Source organism: Cervus elaphus, chromosome 20, assembly GCF_910594005.1.
Source record: "Cervus elaphus chromosome 20, mCerEla1.1, whole genome shotgun sequence".
In the NCBI taxonomy this organism is placed as follows: Eukaryota; Metazoa; Chordata; class Mammalia; order Artiodactyla; family Cervidae; genus Cervus; species Cervus elaphus.
This window is the reverse complement of record NC_057834.1, coordinates 18,904,833-18,928,701: the sequence shown is the minus strand read 5'-3', so window position 1 is coordinate 18,928,701 and position 23,869 is coordinate 18,904,833.

The window sequence follows — 23,869 nt, the reverse complement described above, 5'->3', positions numbered from 1 at the left end:
GACGTCGCTGAACAAACACGTGGGTGGAAGGGCCATCCCCGTCGTAACTCGAGAATATACCCCAGGTTCCCGCCGCAACTCGAGAAAAACCATGAGACTCCACCCTCGCCGCGAGATGAGGCCCGATTCCCCTGCACTGCGTGCAGAGCAATTCCGTGTTGCACATCACACATCAAAGGAGCCTTGATTTACTTGATGGCACTGCAGAGAAACCCCAAGAACACTGTTTCAAGGTTGAGGCATCCTGAGGTCACTGTAGCAACACGAAAGAGCTCCGGGGACCAAAAATCAACTCGAGATGAGAGGTTAGTCCCTGGATTCGACTCCAGAGGAATACCACCTTACCACAAGCACCTCAAGAGGAGGCTTCTCTCAGCTCTATGTATGTGAGAGGGACCCTGAGTTTGCGGCCTCAAGTGGAATGGAGACCGCGATGCCCTGACTCGAAATAAGGCCGAATATCCCTGCAGTGACTTGAATGCAGGCTCGTCTTGCATCTCCCAAGACGAAAGGATGTCTGAATCATCTGTGGAGACCACAGAGAAAGACCTAGTTCCCCACCTCATCGCGACCGGAGGCCTCACATCCTTTGAAAACTCCAGAGGTACGCGGAGATCAGTGCCTCCAAAGGAGACGATGCCTGACTCCTCGTGAAACTTGATTGGAGTCCCAGGATTCCTGTGGCACGTGGATAGGGACCCTTGGTCTCCCACCTCAGCTGGAGAGGCGTCCCAATTGCCCTGCCAAGCCTCGAGGAGAATCCCGAGTTGTCCCTCGCAACTAGGCAGGAGTCCTGACGTCGCTGAACAAACACGTGGGTGGAAGGGCCATCCCCGTCGTAACTCGAGAATATACCCCAGGTTCCGGGCGCAACTCGAGAAAAACCATGAGACTTCCCCCTCGCCGCCAGATGAGGCCCGATTCCCCTGCACTGCGTGCAGAGCAATTCCGTGTTGCACATCACACATGAAAGGAGCCTTGATTTCCTTGATGGCACTCCAGAGAAACCCCAAGAACACTGTTTCAAGGCTAGAGGGATCCTGCGGTCACTGTAGCCACACGAAAGAGCTCCGTGGACCAAGAATCAACTCGAGATGAGAGGTTAGTCCCTGGCTTCGACTCCAGAGGAATACCACCTCACCACAAGCACCTCAAGAGGAGGCTTCTCTCAGCTCTAGGTATGTGAGAGGGACCCTGAGTTTGCGGCCTCAAGTGGAATGCACACTGCGATGCCCTGACTAAAATAAAGCCGGATATCCCTGCAGTGACTTGAATGCAGGCTCGTCTTGCATCTCCCAAGACGAAAGGATGTCTCAATCCCCTGTGGAGACCACAGAGAAAGACCTAGTTCCCCACCTCATAGCGACCTGAGGCCTCACATCCTTTGAAAACTCCAGAGGTACGCGGAGATCAGTGCCTCCAAAGGAGACGATGCCTGACTCCTCGTGAAACTTGATAGGAGTCCCAGGATTCCTGGGGCACGTGGAAAGGGACCCTTGGTCTCCCGCCTCAGCTGGAGAGGCGTCCCAATTGCCCTGCCAAGCCTCGAGGAGAATCCTGAGTTGTCCCTCGCAACTAGGCAGGAGTCTGACGTCGCTGAACAAACACGTGGTTGGAAGGGCCATCCCCGTCGTAACTCGAGAATATACCCCAGGTTCCCGCCGCAACTCGAGAAAAACCATGAGACTTCCCCCTCGCCGCGAGATGAGGCCCGATTCCCCTGCACTGCGTGCAGAGTAATTCCGTGTTGCACATCACACATGAAAGGAGCCTTGATTTCCTTGATGGCACTCCAGAGAAACCCCAAGAACACTGTTTCAAGGCTAGAGGGATCCTGAGGTCACTGTAGCAACACGAAAGAACTCCGTGGACCAAACATCAACTCGAGATGAGAGGTTAGTCCCTGGCTTCGACTCCAGAGGAATACCACCTTACCACAAACACCTCAAGAGGAGGCTTCTCTCAGCTCTAGGTATGTGAGAGGGACCCTGAGTTTGCGGCCTCAAGTGGAATGGACACCGCGATGCCCTGACTCGAAATAAGGCCGGATATCCCTGCAGTCACTTGAATGCAGGCGCGTCTTGCATCTCCCAAGACGAAAGGATGTCTGAATCCCCTGTGGAGACCTCAGAGAAAGATCTAGTTCCCCACCTCATCGCGACCGGAGGCCTCACATCCTTTCAAAAATCCAGAGGTACGCGGAGATCAGTGCCTCCAAAGGAGACGATGCCTGACTCCTCGGGAAACTTGATAGGAGTCCCAGGATTCCTGTGGCACATGGAAAGGGACTCTTGGTCTCCCGCCTCAGCTGGAGAGGCGTCCCAATTGCCCTGCCAAGCCTCGAGGAGAATCCCGAGTTGTCCCTCGCAAATAGGCAGGAATCCTGACGTCGCTGAACAAACACGTGGCTGTAAGGGCCATCCCTGTCGTAACTCGAGAATATACCCCACGTTCAAATCGCAACTCGAGAAAAACCATGAGACTTCCCCCTCGCCGCGAGATGAGGCCCGATTACCCTGCACTGCGTGCAGAGCAATTCCGTGTTGCACATCACACATGAAAGGAGCCTTGATTTCCTTGATGGCACTCCAGAGAAACCCCAAGAACACTGTTTGAAGGCTAGAGGGATCCTGAGGTCACTGTAGCAACACGAAAGAGCTCCGTGGACCAAGAATCAACTCGAGATGAGAGGTTCGTCCCTGGCTTCGACTCCAGAGGAATACCACCTTACCACAAGCACCTCAAGAGGAGGCTTCTCTCATCTCTAGGTATGTGAGAGGGACCCTGAGTTTGCGGCCTCAAGTGGAATGGACACTGGGATGCCCTGACTCGAAATAAGGCCGGATATCCCTGCAGTGACTTGAATGCAGGCTCGTCTTGCATCTCCCAAGACGAAAGGATGTCTGAATCCCCTGTGGAGACCTCAGAGAAAGATATAGTTCCCCACCTCATCGCAACCGGAGGCATCACATCCTTTGAAAATTCCAGAGGTACGCGGAGATCAGTGCCTCCAAAGGAGACGATGCCTGACTTCTCGTGAAACTTGATAGGAGTCCCAGGATTCCTGTGGCACATGGAAAGGGACCCTTGGTCTCCCGCCTCAGCTGGAGATGCGTCCCAATTGCCCTGCCAAGCCTCGAGGAGAATCCCGAGTTGTCCCTCGCAACTAGGCAGGAGTCCTAACGTCGCTGAACAAACACGTGGGTGGAAGGGCCATCCCCGTCGTAACTCGAGAATATACCCCAGGTTCCCGACGCAACTCGAGAAAAACCATGAGACTTCCCCCTCGCCGCGAGATGAGGCCCGATTCCCCTGCACTGCGTGCAGAGCAATTCCGTGTTGCACATCACACATGAAAGGAGCCTTGATTTCCTTGATGGCACTCCAGAGAAACCCCAAGAACACTATTTCAAGGCCAGAGGGATCCTGAGGTCACTGTAGCAACACGAAAGAGCTCCATAGACCAAAAATCAACTCGAGATGAGAGGTTAGTCTCTGGCTTCGACTCCAGAAGAATACCACCTTACCACAAGCACCTCAAGAGGGAGCTTCTCTCAGCTCTAGGTATGTGAGAGGGACCCTGAGTTTGCGGCCTCAAGTGGAATGGACACAGCGATGCCCTGACTCGAAATAAGGCCGGATATCCCTGCAGTGACTTGAATGCAGGCTCGTCTTGCATCTCCCAAGACGAAAGGATGTCTGAATCCCCTGTGGAGACCACAGAGAATGACCTACATCCCCACCTCATCGCGAACGGAGGCCTCACATCCTTTGAAATCTTCAGAGGTACGCAGAGATCACTGCCTCCAAAGGAGACGAAGCCTGACTTCTCGTGAAACTTGATAGGAGTCTCAGAACACCTGTGCACGTGGAAAGGGACCCTTGGTCTCCCGCCTCAGCTGGAGAGGCGTCCCAATTGCCCTGCCAAGCCTCGAGGAGAATCCCGAGTTGTCCCTCGCAACTAGGCAGGAGTCCTGACGTCGCTGAACAAACACGTGGGTGGAAGGGCCATCCCCGTCGTAACTCGAGAATATACCCCAGGTTCCCGCCGCAACTCGAGAAAAACCATGAGACTTCCCCCTCCCCGCGATATGAGGCCCATTCCCCTGCACTGCGTGCAGAGCAATTCCGTGTTGCACATCACACATGAAAGGAGCCTTGATTTCCTTGGTGGCACTCCAGAGAAACCCCAACAACACTGTTTCAAGGCTAGAGGGATCCTGAGGTCACTGTAGCAACACGAAAGAGCTCCGTGGACCAAAAATCATCTCGAGATGAGAGGTTAGTCCCTGGCTTCGACTCCAGAGGAATACCACCTCACCACAAGCACCTCAAGAGGAGGCTTCTCTCAGCTCTAGGTATGTGAGAGGGACCCTGAGTTTGCGGCCTCAAGTGGAATGGACACCGCGATGCCCTGACTCGAAATAACGCCGGATATCCCTGCAGTCACTTGAATGCAGGTGCGTCTTGCATCTCCCAAGACGAAAGGATGTCTGAATCCCCTGTGGAGACCTCAGAGAAAGATCTAGTTCCCCACCTCATCGCGACCGGAGGCCTCACATCCTATCAAAAATCCAGAGGTACGCGGAGATCAGTGCCTCCAAAGGAGACGATGCCTGACTCCTCGGGAAACTTGATAGGAGTCCCAGGATTCCTGTGGCACATGGAAAGGGACCCTTGGTCTCCCGCCTCAGCTGGAGAGGCGTCCCAATTGCCCTGCCAAGCCTCGAGGAGAATCCCGAGTTGTCCCTCGCAAATAGGCAGGAATCCTGACGTCGCTGAACAAACACGTGGGTGTAAGGGCCATCCCTGTCGTAACTCGAGAATATACCCCACGTTCAAATCGCAACTCGAGAAAAACCATGAGACTTCCCCCTCGCCGCGAGATGAGGCCCGATTACCCTGCACTGCGTGCAGAGCAATTCCGTGTTGCACATCACACATGAAAGGAGCCTTGATTTCCTTGATGGCATTCCAGAGAAACCCCAAGAACACTTTTGCAAGGCTAGAGGGATCCTGAGGTCACTGTAGCAACACGAAAGAGCTCCGTGGACCAAGAATCAACTCGAGATGAGAGGTTAGTCCCTGGCTTCGACTCCAGAGGAATACCACCTTACCACAAGCACCTCAAGAGGAGGCTTCTCTCATCTCTAGGTATGTGAGAGGGACCCTGAGTTTGCGGCCTCAAGTGGAATGGACACTGGGATGCCCTGACTCAAAATAAGGCCGGATATCCCTGCAGTGACTTGAATGCAGGCTCGTCTTGCATCTCCCAAGACGAAAGAATGTCTGAATCCCCTGTGGAGACCTCAGAGAAAGATCTAGTTCCCCACCTCATCGCAACCGGAGGCATCACATCCTTTGAAAATTCCAGAGGTACGCGGAGATCAGTGCCTCCAAAGGAGACGATGCCTGACTTCTCGTGAAACTTGATAGGAGTCCCAGGATTCCTGTGGCACATGGAAAGGGACCCTTGGTCTCCCGCCTCAGCTGGAGATGCGTCCCAATTGCCCTGCCAAGCCTCGAGGAGAATCCCGAGTTGTCCCTCGCAACTAGGCAGGAGTCCTGACGTCGCTGAACAAACACGTGGGTGGAAGGGCCATCCCCGTCGTAACTCGAGAATATACCCCAGGTTCCCGACGCAACTCGAGAAAAACCATGAGACTTCCCCCTCGCCGCGAGATGAGGCCCGATTCCCCTGCACTGCGTGCAGAGCAATTCCGTGTTGCACATCACACATGAAAGGAGCCTTGATTTCCTTGATGGCACTCCAGAGAAACCCCAAGAACACTGTTTCAAGGCTAGAGGGATCCTGAGGTCACTGTAGCAACACGAAAGAGCTCCGTGGACCAAAAATCTACTCGAGATGAGAGGTTAGTCCCTGGCTTCGACTCCAGAGGAATACCACCTTACCACAAGCACCTCAAGAGGAGGCTTCTCTCAGCTCTAGGTATGTGAGAGGGACCCTGAGTTTGCGGCCTCAAGTGGAATGGACACCGCGATGCCCTGGCTCGAAATAAGGCCGGATATCCCTGCAGTGACTTGAATGCAGGCTCGTCTTGCATCTCCCAAGACGAAAGGATGTCTGAATCCCCTGTGGAGACCACAGAGAGAGACCTAGTTCCCCACCTCATCGCGACGGGAGGCCTCACATCCTTTGAAAACTTCAGAGGTACGCGGAGATCAGTGCCTCCAATGGAGACGATGCCTGACTCCTCGTGAAACTTGATAGGAGTCCCAGGATTCCTGTGCACGTGGAAAGGGACACTTGGTCTCCCGCCTCAGCTGGAGAGGCGTCCCAATTGCCCTGCCAAGCCTCGAGGAGAATCCCGAGTTGTCCCTCGCAACTAGGCAGGAGTCCTGCCGTCGCTGAACAAACACGTGGTTGGAAGGGCCATCCCCGTCGTAACTCGAGAATATACCCAGGTTCCCGCCGCAACTCGAGAAAAACCATGAGACTTCCCCCTCACTGCGATATGAGCCCGATTCCCCTGCACTGCGTGCAGAGCAATTCGGTGTTGCACATCACACATGAAAGGAGCCTTGATTTCCTTGATGGCACTCCAGAGAAACCCCAAGAACACTGTTTCAAGGCTAGCGGGATCCTGAGGTCACTGTAGCAACAGGAATGAGCTCCGTGGACCAACAATCAACTCGAGATGAGAGGTTAGTCCCTGGCTTCGACTCCAGAGGAATACCACCTTACCACAAGCACCTCAAGAGGAGGCTTCTCTCAGCTCTAGGTATGTGAGAGGGACCCTGAGTTTGCGGCCTCAAGTGGAATGGACACCACGATGCCCTGACTCGAAATAAGGCCGGATATCCCTGCAGTGACTTGAATGCAGGCTCGTCTTGCATCTCCCAAGATGAAAGGATGTCTGAATCCCCTGTGGAGACCACAGAGAAAGACCTAGTTCCCCACCTCATGGCGACCGGAGGCCTCACATCCTTTGAAAACTCCAGAGGTACGCGGAGATCAGTGCCTCCAAAGGAGACGATGCCTGACTCCTCGTGAAACTTGATAGGAGTCCCAGGATTCCTGTGGCATGTGGAAAGGGACCCTTGGTCTCCCGCCTAAGCTGGAGAGGCGTCCCAATTGCCCTGCCAAGCCTCGAGGAGAATCCCGAGTTGTCCCTCGCAACTAGGCAGGAGTCCTGACGTCGCTGAAGAAAGACGTGTGTGGAAGGGCCATCCCCGTCGTACCTCGAGAATATACCCCAGGTTCCCGCCGCAACTCGAGAAAAACCATGAGACTTCCCCCTCGCCGCGAGATGAGGCCCGATTCCTCTGCACTGCATGAAGAGCAATTCCGTGTTGCACATCACACATGAAAGGAGCCTTGATTTCCTTGGTGGCACTCCAGGGAAACCCCAATAACACTGCTTTAGGCTAGAGGGATCCTGAGGTCCCTGTAGCAACACGAAAGAGCTCCGTGGACCAAAAATCAACTCGAGATGAGAGGTTAGTCCCTGGCTTCCACTCCAGAGGAATACCACCTCACCACAAGCACCTCAAGAGGAGGCTTCTCTCAGCTCTAGGTATGTGAGAGGGACCCTGAGTTTGCGGCCTCAAGTGGAATGGACACTGCGATGCCCTGACTCGAAATAAAGCCGGATATCCCTGCAGTGACTTGAATGCAGGCTCGTCTTGCATCTCCCAAGGCGAAAGGATGTCTGAATCCCCTGTGGAGACCACAGAGAAAGACCTAGTTGCCCACCTCATCGCGACCGGAGGCCTCACATCCTTTGAAAACTCCAGAGGTACGCGGAGATCAGTGCCTCCAAAGGAGACGATGCCTGACTCCTCGTGAAACTTGATAGGAGTCCCAGGATTCCTGTGGCACGTGTAAAGGGACCCTTGGTCTCCCGCCTCAGCTGGAGAGGCGTCCCAATTGCCCTGCCAAGCCTCGAGGAGAATCGCGAGTTGTCCCTCGCAACTAGGCAGGAGTCCTGACGTCGCTGAACAAACACGTGGGTGGAAGGGCCATCCCCGTCGTAACTCGAGAATATACCCCAGGTTCCCGCCGCAACTCGAGAAAAATCATGAGACTTCCCCCTCGCCGCGAGATGAGGCCCGATTCCCCTGCACTGCGTGCAGAGCAATTCCGTGTTGCACATCACACATGAAAGGAGCCTTGATTTCCTAGATGGCACTCCAGAGAAACCCCAAGAACACTGTTTCAAGGTTGAGGGATCCTGAGGTCACTGTAGTAACACGAAAGAGCTCTGAGGACCAAAAATCAACTCGAGATGAGAGGTGAGTCCCTGGCTTCGACTCCAGAGGAATACCACCTTTCCACAAGCACCTCAAGAGGAGGCTTCTCTCAGCTCTATGTATGTGAGAGGGACCCTGAGTTTGCGGCCTCAAGTGGAATGGACACTGCGATGCCCTGACTCGAAAAAAGGCCGGATATCCCTGCAGTGACTTGAATGCAGGCTCATCTTGCATCTCCCAAGACGAAAGGATGTCTGAATTCCCTGTGGAGACCACAGAGAAAGACCTAGTTCCCCACCTCATCGCGACCGGAGGCCTCACATCCTTTGAAAACTCCAGAGGTACGCGGAGATCAGTGCCTCCAAAGGAGACGATGCCTGACTCCTCGTGAAACTTGATAGGAGTCCCAGGATTCCTGTGGCACGTGGAAAGGGACACTTGGTCTCCCGCCTCAGCTGGAGAGGCGTCCCAATTGCCCTGCCAAGCCTCGAGGAGAATCCCGAGTTGTCCCTCGCAACTAGGCAGGAGTCCTGACGTCGCTGAACAAACACGTGGGTGGAAGGGCCATCCCCGTCGTAACTCGAGAATATACCCCAGGTTCCCGCCGCAACTCGAGAAAAACCATTAGACTTCCCCCTCGCCGCAAAATGAGGTCCGATACCCTGCAGTGCGTGCAGAGCAATTCCGTGTTGCACATCACACATGAAAGGAGCCTTGATTTCCTTGATGGCACTCCAGAGAAACCCCAAGAACACTGTTTCAAGGCTGAGGGATCCTGAGGTCACTGTAGCAACACGAAAGAGCTCCGTGGACGAAAAATCAACTCGAGATGAGAGGTTAGTCCCTGGCTTCGACTCCAGAGGAATACCACCTTACCACAAGCACCTCAAGAGGAGGCTTCTTTCAGCTCTAGGTATGTGAGAGGGACCCTGAGTTTGCGGCCTCAAGTGGAATGGACACCACGATGCCCTGACTCGAAATAAGGCCGGATATCCCTGCAGTGACTTGAATGCAGGCTCGTCTTGCATCTCCCAAGACGAAAGGATGTCTGAATCCCCTGTGGAGACCACAGAGAAAGACCTAGTTCCCCACCTCATGGCGACCGGAGGCCTCATATCCTGTGAAAATTCCAGAGGTATGCGGAGATCAGTGCCTCCAAAGGAGACGATGCCTGACTCCTCGTGAAACTTTATAGGAGTCCCAGGATTCCTGTGGCACGTGGAAAGGGACCCTTTGTCTCTCGCCTCAGCTGGAGAGGCGTCCCAATTGCCCTGCCAAGCCTCGAGGAGATTCCCGAGTTGTCACTCGCAACTAGGCAGGAGTCCTGACGTCGCTGAACAAACACGTGGGTGGAAGGGCCATCCCCGTCGTAACTCGAGAATATACCCCAGGTTCCCGCCGCAACTCGAGAAAAACCATGAGACTTCCCCCTCGCCGCGAGATGAGGCCCGATTCCCCTGCACTGCGTGCAGAGCAATTCCGTGTTGCACATCACACATGAAAGGAGCCTTGATTTCCTTGATGGCACTCCAGAGAAACCCCAAGAACACTGTTTCAAGGTTGAGGGATCCTGAGGTCACTGTAGCAACACGAAAGAGCTCCGTGGACCAAAAATCAACTCGAGATGAGTGGTTAGTCCCTGGCTTCGACTCCAAAGGAATACCACCTTACCACAAGCACCTCAAGAGGAGGCTTCTCTCAGCTCTATGTATGTGACAGGGACCCTGAGTTTGCCGCCTCAAGTGGAATGGAGACCGCGATGCCCTGACTCGAAATCAGGCCGGATATCCCTGCAGTGACTTGAATGCAGGCTCGTCTTGCATCTCCCAAGACGAAAGGATGTCTGAATCCCCTGTGGAGACCACAGAGAAAGACCTAGTTCCCCACCTCATGGCGACCGGAGGCCTCACATTCTTTGAAAACTCCAGAGGTACGCGGAGATCAGTGCCTCCAAAGGAGACGATGCCTGACTCCTCGTGAAACTTGATAGGAGACCCAGGATTCCTGTGGCACGTGGAAAGGGACCCTTGGTCTCCCGCCTCAGCTGGACAGGCACCCCAATTGCCCTGCCAAGCCTCGAGGAGAATCCCGAGTTGGCCCTCGCAACTAGGCAGGAGTCCTGACATCGCTGAACAAACACGTGGGTGGAAGGGCCATCCCCGTCTTAACTCGAGAATATACCCCAGGTTCCCGCCGCAACTCGAGAAAAACCATGAGACTTCCCCCTCGCCGCGAGATGAGGCCCGATTCCCCAGCACTGCGTGCAGAGCAATTCCGTGTTGCACATCACACATGAAAGGAGCCTTGATTTCCTTGATCGCACTCCAGAGAATCCCCAAGAACACTGTTTCAAGGCGAGAGGGAGCCGGAGGTCACTGTAGCAACACGAAAGTGCTCCGTGGACCAAAAATCAACTCGAGATGAGAGGTTAGTCCCTGGCTTCGACTCCAGAGGAATACCACGTTACCACAAGCACTTCAAGAGGGGGCTTCTCTTAGCTCTAGGTATTTGAGAGGGACCCTGAATTTGGGGCCTCAAGTGGAATGGACACCGCGATGCCATGACTCGAAATCAGGCCGGATATCCCTGCAGTGACTTGAATGCAGGCTCGTCTTGCATCTCCCAAGATGAAAGGATGTCTGAATCCCCTGTGGAGACCACAGAGAAAGACCTAGTTCCCCACCTCATCGCGACCGGAGGCCTCACATCTTTTGAAAACTCCAGAGGTACGCGGAGATCAGTGCCTCCAAAGGAGACGATGCCTGACTCCTCGTGAAACTTGATAGGAGTCCCAGGATTCCTGTGACACGTGGAAAGGGACCCTTGGTCTCCTGCCTCAGCTGGAGAGGCGTCCCAATTGCCCTGGCAAGCCTCGAGGAGAATCCCGAGTTGTCCCTCGCAACTAGGCAGGAGTCCTGACGTCGCTGAAGAAACACGTGGGTGGAAGGGACATCCTCGTCGTAAGTCGCGAATATACCCCAGGTGCCCGCCGCAACTCGAGAAAAACCATGAGACTTCCCCCTCGCCGCGAGATGAGGCCCGATTCCCCTGCACTGTGTGCAGAGCAATTCCGTGTTGCACATCACACATGAAAGGAGCCTTGATTTCCTTGATGGCACTCCAGAGAAACCCCAAGAACACTCTTTCAAGGCTAGAGGGATCCTGATGTCAATGTAGCAACAGGAAAGAGCTCCGTGGACCAAAAATCAACTCGAGATGAGAGGTTAGTCCCTGGCTTCGACTCCAGAGGAATACCACCTTACCACAAGCACCTCAAGAGGAGGCTTCTCTCAGCTTGAGGTATGTGAGAGGGACACTGAGTTTGCGGCCTCAAGTGGAATGGACACCGCGATGCCCTGGCTCGAAATAAGGCCGGATATCCCTGCAGTGACTTGAATGCAGGCTCGTCTTGCATCTCCCAAGACGAAAGGATTTCTGAATCCCCTGTGGAGACCACAGAGAAAGACCTAGTTCCCCACCTCATCGCGACCTGAGGCCTCACATCCTTTGAAAACTCCAGAGGTACGCGGAGATCAGTGCCTCCAAAGGAGTCGGTGCCTGATTCCTCGTGAAACTTGATAGGAGTCCCAGAATTCCTGTGGCACGTGGAAAGGGAACCTTGGTCTTCCGCCTCAGCTGGAGAGGCGTCCCAATTGCCCTGCCAAGCCTCGAGGAGAATCCCGAGTTGTCCCTCGCAACTAGGCAGGAGTCCTGACGTCGCTGAACAAACACGTGGGTGGAAGGGCCATTCCCTTCGTAACTCGAGAATATACCCCAGGTTCCCACCGCAACTCGAGAAAAACCATGAGACTTCCCCCTCGCCGCGAGATGAGGCCCGATTCCCCAGCACTGCGTGCAGAGCAATTCCGTGTTGCACATCACACATGAAAGGATCCTTGATTTCCTTGATGGCACTCCAGAGAAACCCCAAGAACACTGTTTCAAGGTTGAGGGATCCTGAGGTCACTGTAGCAACACGAAAGAGCTCCGTGGACCAAAAATCAACTCGAGATGAGAGGTTAGTCCCTGGCTTCGACTCCAGAGGAACACCACCTTACCACAAGCACCTCAAGAGGAGGCTTCTCTCAGCTCTAGGTATGTGAGAGAGACCCTGAGTTTGCGGACTCAAGTGGAATGGAGACCGCGATGCCCTGACTCGAAATAAGGCCGGATATCCCTGCAGTGACTTGAATGCAGGCTCGTCTTGCATCTCCCAAGACGAAAGGATGTATGAATACCCTGTGGAGACACAGAGAAAGACCTAGTTCACCACCTCATCGCGCCCGGAGGCCTCACATCCTCTGAAAACTCCAGAGGTACGCGGAGATCAGTGCCTCCAAAGGAGACGATGCCTGACTCCTCGTGAAACTTGATAGGAGTCCCAGGATTCCTGTGGCACGTGGAAAGGGACCCTTGTTCTCCTGCCTCAGCTGGAGTGGCATCCCAATTGCCCTGCCAAGCCTCGAGGAGTATCCCGAGTTGTCCCTCGCAACTAGGCAGGAGTCCTGACGTCGCTGAACAAACACGTCGGTGGAAGGGCCATCCCCGTCGTAACTCGAGAATATACCGCAAGTTTCCACCGCAACTCGAGAAAAACCATGAGACTTCCCCCTCGCCGCGAGATGAGGCCCGATTCCCCTGCACTGCGTGCAGAGCAATTCCGTGTTGCACATCACACATGAAAGGAGCCGTGATTTCCTTGATGGCACTCCAGAGAAACCCCAAGAACACTGTTTCAAGGCGAGAGGGAGCCGGAGGTCACTGTAGCAACAGGAAAGAGCTCCGTGGACCAAAAATCAACTCGAGATGAGAGGTTAGTCCCTGGCTTCGACTCCAGAGGAATACCACTTTACCACAAGCACTTCAAGAGGGGGCTTCTCTTAGCTCTAGGTATTTGAGAGGGACCCTGAATTTGGGGCCTCAAGTGGAATGGACACCGCGATGCCACGACTCGAAATCAGGCCGGATATCCCTGCAGTGACTTGAATGCAGGCTCGTCTTGCATCTCCCAAGATGAAAGGATGTCTGAATCCCCTGAGGAGACCACAGAGAAAGACCTAGTTCCCCACCTCATCGCGACCGGAGGCCTCACATCTTTTGAAAACTCTAGAGGTACGCGGAGATCAGTGCCTCCAAAGGAGACGATGCCTGACTCCTCGTGAAACTTGATAGGAGTCCCAGGATTCCTGTGACACGTGGAAAGGGACCCTTGGTTCCTGCCTCAGCTGGAGAGGCGTCCCAATTGCCCTGCCAAGCCTCGAGGAGAATCCCGAGTTGTCCCTCGCAACTAGGCAGGAGTCCTGACGTCGCTGAAGAAACACGTGTGTGGAAGGGACATCCTCGTCGTAAGTCGCGAATATACCCCAGGTTCCCGCCGCAACTCGAGAAAAACCATGAGACTTCCCCCTCGCCGCGAGATGAGGCCCGATTCCCCTGAACTGTGTGCAGAGCAATTCCGTGTTGCACATCACACATGAAAGGAGCCTTGATTTCCTTGATGGCACTCCAGAGAAACCCCAAGAACACTGTTTCAAGGCTAGAGGGATCCTGAGGTCACTGTAGCAACAGGAAAGAGCTCCGTAGACCAAAAATCAACTCGAGATGAGAGGTTAGTCCCTGGCTTCGACTCCAGAGGAATACCACCTTACCATAAGCACCTCAAGAGGAGGCTTCTCTCAGCTCTAGGTATGTGAGAGGGACCCTGAGTTTGCGGCCTCAAGTGGAATGGTCACCGCGATGCCCTGACTCGAAATAAGGCCGGATATCCCTGCAGTGGCTTGAATGCAGGCTCGTCTTGCATCTCCCAAGATGAAAGGATGTCTGAATCACCTGTGTAGACCACAGAGAAAGACCTAGTTCCCCACCTCATCGCGAAGGGAGGCCTCATATACTTTGACAACTCCAGAGGTACGCGGAGATCAGTGCCTCCAAAGGAGACGATGCCTGACTCCTCGTGAAACTTGATAGGAGTCCCAGGATTCCTGTGGCACGTGGAAAGGGACACTTGGTCTCCCGCCTCAGCTGGAGAGGCATCCCAATGGCCCTGCCAAGCCTCGAGGAGAATCCCGAGTTGTCCCTCGCAACTAGGCAGGAGTCCTGACGTCGCTGAACAAACACTTGGGTGGAAGGGCCATCCCCATCGTAACTCGAGAATATACCCCAGGTTCCCGCCGCAACTCGAGAAAAACCATGAGACTTCCTCCTCGCCGCGAGATGAGGCCCGATTCCCCTGCACTGCGTGCAGAGCAATTCCGTGTTGCACATCACACATGAAAGGAGCCTTAATTTCCTTGATGGCACTCCAGAGAAACCCCAAGAACACTGTTTCAAGGCTAGAGGGATCCTTAGGTCACTGTAGCAACACGAAAGAGCTCCGTGGACCAAAAATCAACTCGAGATGAGAGGTTAGTCCCTGGATTCGACTCCAGAGGAATACCACCTTACCACAAGCACCTCAAGAGGAGGCTTCTCTCAGCTCTAGGTATGTGAGAGGGACCCTGAGTTTGCGGCCTCAAGTGGAATGGACACCGCGATGCCCTGACTCGAAATAAGGCCGGATATCCCTGCAGTGACTTGAATGCAGGTTCGTCTTGCATCTCCCAAGACGAAAGGATGTCCGAATCCCCTGTGGAGACCACAGAAAAAGACCTAGTTCCCCACCTCATCGCGACCGGAGGCCTCACATCCTTTGAAAACTCCAGAGGTACGCGGAGATCAGTGCCTCCAAAGGAGACGATGCCTGACTCCTCGTGAAACTTGATAGGAGTCCCAGGATTCCTGTGGCACGTGGAAAGGGACACTTGGTCTCCCGCCTCAGCTGGAGAGGCGTCCCATTTGCCCTGCCAAGCCTCGAGGAGAATCCCGAGTTGTCCCTCGCAACTAGGCAGGAGTCCTGACGTCGCTGAGCAAACACGTGGGTGGAAGGGCCATCCCCGTCGTAACTCGAGAATATACCCCAGGTTCCCGCCGCAACTCGAGAAAAACCATGAGACTTCCCCCTCGCCGCGAGATGAGGCCCGATTCCCCTGCACTGCGTGCAGAGCAATTCCGTGTTGCACATCACACATGAAAGGAGCCTTGATTTCCTTGATGGCACTCCAGAGAAACCCCAAGAACACTGTTTCAAGGCTAGAGGGATATTGAGGTCACTGTAGCAACATGAAAGAGCTCCGTGGACCAAAAATCAACTCGAGATGAGAGGTTAGTCCCTGGCTTCGACTCCAGAGGAATACCACCTTACGACAAGCACCTCAAGAGGAGGCTTCTCTCAGCTTGAGGTATGTGAGAGGGACCCTGAGTTTGCGGCCTCAAGTGGAATGGACACCGCAATGCCCTGGCTCGAAATAAGGCCGGATATCCCTGCAGTGACTTGAATGCAGGCTCGTCTTGCATCTCCCAAGACGAAAGGATGTCTGAATCCCCTGTGGAGACCACAGAGAAAGACCTAGTTCCCCACCTCATCGCGACCTGAGGCCTCACATCCTTTGAAAACTCCAGAGGTACGCGGAGATCAGTGCCTCCAAAGGAGACGATGCCTGACTCCTCGTGAAACTTGATAGGAGTCCCAGGATTCCTGTGGCACGTGGAAAGTGAACCTTGGTCTCCCGCCTCAGCTGGAGAGGCGTCCCAATTGCCCTGCCAAGCCTCGAGGAGAATCCCGAGTTGTCCCTCGCAACTAGGCAGGAGTCCTGACGTCGCTGAACAAACACGTGGGTGGAAGGGCCATCCCCGTCGTAACTCGAGAATATACCCCAGGTTCCCGCCGCAACTCGAGAAAAACCATGAGACTTCCCCCTCGCCGCAAAATGAGGCCCGATACCCTGCAGTGCGTGCAGAGCAATTCCGTGTTGCACATCACACATGAAAGGAGCCTTGATTTCCTTGATGGCACTCCAGAGAAACCCCAAGAACACTGTTTCAAGGCTGAGGGATCCTGAGGTCACTGTAGCAACACGAAAGAGCTCCGTGGACGAAAAATCAACTCGAGATGAGAGGTTAGTCCCTGGCTTCGACTCCAGAGGAATACCACCTTACCACAAGTACCTCAAGAGGAGGCTTCTCTCAGCTCTAGGTATGTGAGAGGGACCCTGAGTTTGCGGCCTCAAGTGGAATGGACACCACGATGCCCTGACTCGAAATAAGGCCGGATATCCCTGCAGTGACTTGAATGCAGGCTCGTCTTGCATCTCCCAAGACGAAAGGATGTCTGAATCCCCTGTGGAGACCACAGAGAAAGACCTAGTTCCCCACCTCATCGCGACCGGAGGCCTCATATCCTGTGAAAATTCCAGAGGTATGCGGAGATCAGTGCCTCCAAAGGAGACGATGCCTGACTCCTCGTGAAACTTTATAGGAGTCCCAGGATTCCTGTGGCACGTGGAAAGGGACCCTTTGTCTCTCGCCTCAGCTGGAGAGGCGTCCCAATTGCCCTGCCAAGCCTCGAGGAGATTCCCGAGTTGTCACTCGCAACTAGGCAGGAGTCCTGACGTCGCTGAACAAACACGTGGGTGGAAGGGCCATCCCTGTCGTAAATCGAGAATATACCCCAGGTTCCCGCCGCAACTCGAGAAAAACCATGAGACTTCCCCCTCGCCGCGAGATGAGGCCCGATTCCCCTGCACTGCGTGCAGAGCAATTCCGTGTTGCACATCACACATGAAAGGAGCCTTGATTTCCTTGATGGCACTCCAGAGAAATCCCAAGAACACTGTTTCAAGGTTGAGGGATCCTGAGGTCACTGTAGCAACACGAAAGAGCTCCGTGGACCAAAAATCAACTCGAGATGAGTGGTTAGTCCCTGGCTTCGACTCCAAAGGAATACCACCTTACCACAAGCACCTCAAGAGGAGGCTTCTCTCAGCTCTATGTATGTGACAGGGACCCTGAGTTTGCCGCCTCAAGTGGAATGGAGACCGCGATGCCCTGACTCGAAATCAGGCCGGATATCCCTGCAGTGACTTGAATGCAGGCTCGTCTTGCATCTCCCAAGACGAAAGGATGTCTGAATCCCCTGTGGAGACCACAGAGAAAGACCTAGTTTCACACCTCATCGCGACGGGAGGCCTCACATCCTCTGAAAACTCCAGAGGTACGCGGAGATCAGTCCCTCCAAAGGAGACGATGCCTGACTCCTCGGGAAACTTGATAGGAGTCCCAGGATTCCTGTGGCACGTGGAAAGGGACCCTTGGTCTCCCGGCTCAGCTTGACAGGCGTCCCAATTGCCGTGTCAAGCCTCGAGGAGAATCCCGAGTTGTCCCTCGCAACTAGGCAGGAGTCCTGACATCGCTGAACAAACACGTGGGTGGAAGGGCCATCCCCGTCGTAACTCGAGAATATACCCCAGGTTCCCGCCGCAACTCGAGAAAAACCATGAGACTTCCCCCTCGCCGCGAGATGAGGCCCGATTCCCCTGCACTGCGTGCAGAGCAATTTCGTGTTGCACATCACACATGAAAGGAGCCTTGATTTCCTTGATGGCACTCCAGAGAAACCCCAAGAACACTGTTTCAAGGCGAGAGGGAGCCGGAGGTCACTGTAGCAACACGAAAGTGCTCCGTGGACCAAAAATCAACTCGAGATGAGAGGTTAGTCCCTGGCTTCGACTCCAGAGGAATACCACTTTACCACAAGCACTTCAAGAGGGGGCTTCTCTTAGCTCTAGGTATTTGAGAGGGACCCTGAATTTGGGGCCTCAAGTGGAATGGACACCGCGATGCCATGACTCGAAATCAGGCCGGATATCCCTGCAGTGACTTGAATGCAGGCTCGTCTTGCATCTCCCAAGATGAAAGGATGTCTGAATCCCCTGTGGAGACCACAGAGAAAGACCTAGTTCCCCACCTCATCGCGACCGGAGGCCTCACATCTTTTGAAAACTCCAGAGGTACGCGGAGATCAGTGCCTCCAAAGGAGACGATGCCTGACTCCTCGTGAAACTTGATAGGAGTCCCAGGATTCCTGTGGCACGTGGAAAGGGACCCTTGGTCTCCTGCCTCAGCTGGAGAGGCGTCCCAATTGCCCTGCCAAGCCTCGAGGAGAATCCCGAGTTGTCCCTCGCAACTAGGCAGGAGTCCTGACGTCGCTGAAGAAACACGTGTGTGGAAGGGACATCCTCGTCGTAAGTCGCGAATATACCCCAGGTGCCCGCCGCAACTCGAGAAAAACCACGAGACTTCCCCCTCGCCGCGAGATGAGGCCCGATTCCCCTGCACTGTGTGCAGAGCAATTCCGTGTTGCGCATCACACATGAAAGGAGCCTTGATTTCCTTGATGGCACTCCAGAGAAACCCCAAGAACACTCTTTCAAGGCTAGAGGGATCCTGAGGTCACTGTAGCAACAGGAAAGAGCTCCGTGGACCAAAAATCAACTCGAGATGAGAGGTTAGTCCCTGGCTTCGACTCCAGAGGAATACCACCTTACCACAAGCACCTCAAGAGGAGGCTTCTCTCAGCGCTAGGTATGTGAGAGGGACCCTGAGTTTGCGGCCTCAAGTGGAATGGACACCGCGATGCCCTGGGTCGAAATAAGGCCGGATATCCCTGCAGTGACTTGAATGCAGGCTCGTCTTGCATCTCCCAAGACGAAAGGATTTCTGAATCCCCTGTGGAGACCACAGAGAAAGACCTAGTTCCCCACCTCATCGCGACCTGAGGCCTCACATCCTTTGAAAACTCCAGAGGTACGCGGAGATCAGTGCCTCCAAAGAAGTCGGTGCCTGACTCCTCGTGAAACTTGATAGGAGTCCCAGAATTCCTGTGGCACGTGGAAAGGGAACCTTGGTCTCCCGCCTCAGCTGGAGAGGCGTCCCAATTGCCCTGCCAAGCCTCGAGGAGAATCCCGAGTTGTCCCTCGCAACTAGGCAGGAGTCCTGACGTCGCTGAACAAACACGTGGGTGGAAGGGCCATTCCCTTCGTAACTCGAGAATATACCCCAGGTTCCCACCGCAACTCGAGAAAAACCATGAGACTTCCCCCTCGCCGCGAGATGAGGCCCGATTCCCCAGCACTGCGTGCAGAGCAATTCCGTGTTGCACATCACACATGAAAGGAGCCTTGATTTCCTTGATGGCACTCCAGAGAAACCCCAAGAACACTGTTTCAAGGTTGAGGGATCCTGAGGTCAGTGTAGCAACACGAAAGAGCTCCGTGGACCAAAAATCAACTCGAGATGAGAGGTTAGTCCCTGGCTTTGACTCCAGAGGAACACCACCTTACCACAAGCACCTCAAGAGGAGGCTTCTCTCAGCTCTAGGTATGTGAGAGAGACCCTGAGTTTGCGGACTCAAGTGGAATGGAGACCGCGATGCCCTGACTCGAAATAAGGCCGGATATCCCTGCAGTGACTTGAATGCAGGCTCGTCTTGCATCTCCCAAGACGAAAGGATGTCCGAATCCCCTGTGGAGACCACAGAAAAAGACCTAGTTCCCCACCTCATCGCGACCGGAGGCCTCACATCCTTTGAAAACTCCAGAGGTACGCGGAGATCAGTGCCTCCAAAGGAGACGATGCCTGACTCCTCGTGAAACTTGATAGGAGTCCCAGGATTCCTGTGGCACGTGGAAAGGGACACTTGGTCTCCCGCCTCAGCTGGAGAGGCGTCCCATTTGCCCTGCCAAGCCTCGAGGAGAATCCCGAGTTGTCCCTCGCAACTAGGCAGGAGTCCTGACGTCGCTGAGCAAACACGTGGGTGGAAGGGCCATCCCCGTCGTAACTCGAGAATATACCCCAGGTTCCCGCCGCAACTCGAGAAAAACCATGAGACTTCCCCCTCGCCGCGAGATGAGGCCCGATTCCCCTGCACTGCGTGCAGAGCAATTCCGTGTTGCACATCACACATGAAAGGAGCCTTGATTTCCTTGATGGCACTCCAGAGAAACCCCAAGAACACTGTTTCAAGGCTAGAGGGATATTGAGGTCACTGTAGCAACATGAAAGAGCTCCGTGGACCAAAAATCAACTCGAGATGAGAGGTTAGTCCCTGGCTTCGACTCCAGAGGAATACCACCTTACCACAAGCACCTCAAGAGGAGGCTTCTCTCAGCTTGAGGTATGTGAGAGGGACCCTGAGTTTGCGGCCTCAAGTGGAATGGACACCGCAATGCCCTGGCTCGAAATAAGGCCGGATATCCCTGCAGTGACTTGAATGCAGGCTCGTCTTGCATCTCCCAAGACGAAAGGATGTCTGAATCCCCTGTGGAGACCACAGAGAAAGACCTAGTTCCCCACCTCATCGCGACCTGAGGCCTCACATCCTTTGAAAACTCCAGAGGTACGCGGAGATCAGTGCCTCCAAAGGAGACGATGCCTGACTCCTCGTGAAACTTGATAGGAGTCCCAGGATTCCTGTGGCACGTGGAAAGGGAACCTTGGTCTCCCGCCTCAGCTGGAGAGGCGTCCCAATTGCCCTGCCAAGCCTCGAGGAGAATCCCGAGTTGTCCCTCGCAACTAGGCAGGAGTCCTGACGTCGCTGAACAAGCACGTCGGTGGAAGGGCCATCCCCGTCGTAACTCGAGAATATACCGCAAGTTCCCACCGCAACTCGAGAAAAACCATGAGACTTCCCCCTCGCCGCGAGATGAGGCCCGATTCCCCTGCACTGCGTGCAGAGCACTTCCGTGTTGCACATCACACATGAAAGGAGCCTTGATTTCCTTGATGGCACTCCAGAGAAACCCCAAGAACACTGTTTCAAGGCGAGAGGGAGCCGGAGGTCACTGTAGCAACAGGAAAGAGCTCCGTGGACCAAAAATCAACTCGAGATGAGAGGTTAGTCCCTGGCTTCGACTCCAGAGGAATACCACTTTACCACAAGCACTTCAAGAGGGGGCTTCTCTTGGCTCTAGGTATTTGAGAGGGACCCTGAATTTGGGGCCTCAAGTGGAATGGACACCGCGATGCCACGACTCGAAATCAGGCCGGATATCCCTGCAGTGACTTGAATGCAGGCTCATCTTGCATCTCCCAAGATGAAAGGATGTCTGAATCCCCTGTGGAGACCACAGAGAAAGACCTAGTTCCCCACCTCATCGCGACCGGAGGCCTCACATCTTTTGAAAACTCCAGATGTACGCGGAGATCAGTGCCTCCAAAGGAGACGATGCCTGACTCCTCGTGAAACTTGATAGGAGTCCCAGGATTCCTGTGACACGTGGAAAGGGACACTTGGTCTCCTGCCTCAGCTGGAGAGGCGTCCCAATTGCCCTGCCAAGCCTCGAGGAGAATCCCGAGTTGTCCCTCGCAACTAGGCAGGAGTCCTGACGTCGCTGAACAAACACGTGGGTGGAAGGGCCATCCCCGTCGTAACTCGAGAATATACACCAGGTTCCCGCCGCAACTCGAGAAAAACCATGAGACTTCCCCCTCGCCGCGAGATGAGGCCCGATTCCCCTGCACTGCATGCAGAGCAATTCCGTGTTGCACATCACACATGAAAGGAGCCTTGATTTCCTTGATGGCACTCCAGAGAAACCCCAAGAACACTGTTTCAAGGCTAGAGGGATCCTGAGGTCACTGTAGCAACAGGAAAGAGCTCCGTGGACCAAAAATTAACTCGAGATGAGAGGTTAGTCCCTGGCTTCGACTCCAGAGGAATACCACCTTACCATAAGCACCTCAAGAGGAGGCTTCTCTCAGCTCTAGGTATGTGAGAGGGACCCTGAGTTTGCGGCCTCAAGTGGAATGGACACCGCGATGCCCTGACTCGAAATAAGGCCGGATATCCCTGCAGTGGCTTGAATGCAGGCTCGTCTTGCATCTCCCAAGATGAAAGGATGTCTGAATCACCTGTGTAGACCACAGAGAAAGACCTAGTTCCCCACCTCATCGCGAAGGGAGGCCTCATATACTTTGACAACTCCAGAGGTAGGCGGAGATCAGTGCCTCCAAAGGAGACGATGCCTGACTCCTCGTGAAACTTGATAGGAGTCCCAGGATTCCTGTGGCACGTGGAAAGGGACACTTGGTCTCCCGCCTCAGTTGGAGAGGCATCCCAATGGCCCTGCCAAGCCTCGAGGAGAATCCCGAGTTGTCCCTCGCAACTAGGCAGGAGTCCTGACGTCGCTGAACAAACATTGGGTGGAAGGGCCATCCCCATCGTAACTCGAGAATATACCCCAGGTTCCCGCCGCAACTCGAGAAAAACCATGAGACTTCCTCCTCGCCGCGAGATGAGGCCCGATTCCCCTGCACTGCGTGCAGAGCAATTCCGTGTTGCACATCACACATGAAAGGAGCCTTAATTTCCTTGATGGCACTCCAGAGAAACCCCAAGAACACTGTTTCAAGGCTAGAGGGATCCTTAGGTCACTGTAGCAACAGGAAAGAGCTACGTGGACCAAAAATCAACTCGAGATGAGAGGTTAGTCCCTGGATTCGACTGCAGAGGAATACCACCTTACCACAAGCACCTCAAGAGGAGGCTTCTCTCAGCTCTAGGTATGTGAGAGGGACCCTGAGTTTGCGGCCTCAAGTGGAATGGACACCGCGATGCCCTGACTCGAAATAAGGCCGGATATCCCTGCAGTGACTTGAATGCAGGTTCGTCTTGCATCTCCCAAGACAAAAGGATGTCCGAATCCCCTGTGGAGACCACAGAAAAAGACCTAGTTCCCCACCTCATCGCGACCGGAGGCCTCACATCCTCTGAAAATTCCAGAGGTACGCGGAGATCAGTGCCTCCAAAGGAGACGATGCCTGACTCCTCGTGAAACTTGATAGGAGTCCCAGGATTCCTGTGGCACGTGGAAAGGGACCCTTGGTCTCCCGCCTCAGCTGGAGAGGCGTCCCAATTGCCCTGCCAAGCCTCGAGGAGAATCCCGAGTTGTCCCTCGCAACTAGGCAGGAGTCCTGACGTCGCTGAGCAAACACGTGGGTGGAAGGGCCATCCCCGTCGTAACTCGAGAATATACCCCAGGTTCCCGCCGCAACTCGAGAAAAACCATGAGACTTCCCCCTCGCCGCGAGATGAGGCCGGACTCCCCTGCACTGCGTGCAGAGCAATTCCGTGTTGCACATCACACATGAAAGGAGCCTTGATTTCCTTGATGGCACTCCAGAGAAACCCCAAGAACACTGTTTCAAGGCTAGAGGGATATTGAGGTCACTGTAGCAACATGAAAGAGCTCCGTGGACCAAAAATCAACTCGAGATGAGAGGTTAGTCCCTGGCTTCGACTCCAGAGGAATACCACCTTACCACAAGCACCTCAAGAGGAGGCTTCTCGCAGCTTGAGGTATGTGAGAGGGACCCTGAGTTTGCGGCCTCAAGTGGAATGGACACCGCAATGCCCTGGCTCGAAATAAGGCCGGATATCCCTGCAGTGACTTGAATGCAGGCTCGTCTTGCATCTCCCAAGACGAAAGGATGTCTGAATCCCCTGTGGAGACCACAGAGAAAGACCTAGTTCCCCACCTCATCGCGACCTGAGGCCTCACATCCTTTGAAAACTCCAGAGGTACGCGGAGATCAGTGCCTCCAAAGGAGACGATGCCTGACTCCTCGTGAAACTTGATAGGAGTCCCAGGATTCCTGTGGCACGTGGAAAGGGAACCTTGGTCTCCCGCCTCAGCTGGAGAGGCGTCCCAATTGCCCTGTCAAGCCTCGAGGAGAATCCCGAGTTGTCCCTCGCAACTAGGCAGAAGTCCTGACGTCGCTG